Source organism: Urocitellus parryii, chromosome 1 (genome assembly GCF_045843805.1).
Source record: "Urocitellus parryii isolate mUroPar1 chromosome 1, mUroPar1.hap1, whole genome shotgun sequence".
Lineage (NCBI taxonomy): Eukaryota > Metazoa > Chordata > Mammalia > Rodentia > Sciuridae > Urocitellus > Urocitellus parryii.
The window spans coordinates 249,466,706-249,468,462 of NC_135531.1; positions in this window are offsets into that span (position 1 = coordinate 249,466,706).

Consider the following 1,757-nt stretch of genomic DNA (forward strand, 5'->3'; position numbering starts at 1 on the left):
GTAACATTTTTTTCTGGCAACCCAGGTTCACCAGTTCTCTTCCACAGAGCAGCCTGAGCAGCTGAGCCTGCAAGCCACGCAAGCATCCGTTTCTTCTTTTGCCAAGTACAGGAGGATGTTTGCTCTTTCTCTAGCACTTTCTGAGGTCTCTGGGTGTAGCCAGAATTTAATAGGAATTCAAAATGTTAAGTCACATTCCAGGAAGGAAGGAAGAGTTGTTCGTTCAAATAAGAAAGATGAATGTTCAGGACTGCAGCTCTGTTTACCCCATCTGAAGCCCTGAATTTATGTCAGAAGGATTTTGTACAATTTTTGTGTAGCAAGACTTTGCTCACCACTGAAAAATGTCAGTTTAAATGTGACAGCTTTAAAGATGGGTGAGATAATTCTTGTAAGGAGAAGAAATATGGGCGTGACAGGTCATGAATATACCTGCCTTTGTCAGGGTTGGACCCAACCACTCTTAACCTTGCCTCACTCCCTTGAGTTACTCTGGAGTTAAGAAAGCTCAAACACATTCAGAGAGCATGGCAAATGTTCCCTGGTCACTGAAAAGAAACAAAGGATGCTAAAAATTGTTCAGACCTGATTACATTTTTTCCTAGATTTTTGCCTTAGACTCTGGGCATATAATTCCCTAATTCGCATTTTTCAAATGGTAATTTCAATATTTTTAGTGCCAATATTGGTCCATTTAAATATTTTCACCAATGGTAGAACCAGTTTTTGATCCTAGAGATCTGGGTCATATTCTGACACTCTTTTATAATGTTTTAAGTTCCTTTTTAAAAAAATCTAAGAGCCATATGTGTTTTAAACTCCCTTCATAATGGACAAAAGTCAGAAGAATGGATACTTCTCTTTTAAATCTTTCTCTAGTGGAGATTAGAACAGTTAAATACCCATGAACATTGGATAACTTCAAAACTCACCCACAGTGTACCACATAGATTTTCCTTCAAGACTCCATCTGTGAAATCCGAACTTCCCTGTTGGGTTCCCAATTACATTTCCAAATTTACATCTCATTTGAGAATCTACATACTCCAGCTCTGTGGTGTTGAGCCTATCCTCTATCAGGGCATGTAAAGCAACCAAGCACAGAAAGTCAAACACAAGTCACTACAAAATGTACCCTCAGTGGAGCCTCTATCACAATTTGGGGGAAGAAACTAGCAACCCAACAAATCCATTTTAAAGTTCAGTTCACGAGCAGTGCAATTCTGCTGGTTTCAGAAAAAAAGAGATTCTAATTAAACTTTCTTAGAGAAGTGACATCAAACGAGGTTTATGGGAAAAGTTACCACACTAAAAGCAATTTCGGCCAAAGTGACAGATGGGAATTCTGACTCTGAAAGCCTAGATGTGAGCCTCAACCTTGATTTAGTAGAGAAGTAGAGATCAAGGGTCTGTATAGTTCTTTTCCTACGACAATTTGGTGGTATAGGATTGGGGTGCGGGGGACTGGTTTGCAACTAGACAGGGAGATGCCTGAATTCCACAATACCTGTGACAAAGAGCTTCCTGCCTCCAAGTTTCTCTCTCCCTTTGTGCACTGCTGCCTGTGAGGAGTGCCCTCATGTGTCTAGTCATGGTAAAATTTTTGGTTTTCAACAAGCATTCCAGTGACAGCATACATGAAATATGTGATGGCACTTTTTAAATTTTTTTTAAACCAAACTTGCTTCAGAGGCCATGCCTAAAATTCAGGCATAGGAGGGCTAGGGACTGCAAGTTGTTCCAGGTAGCACAAAATG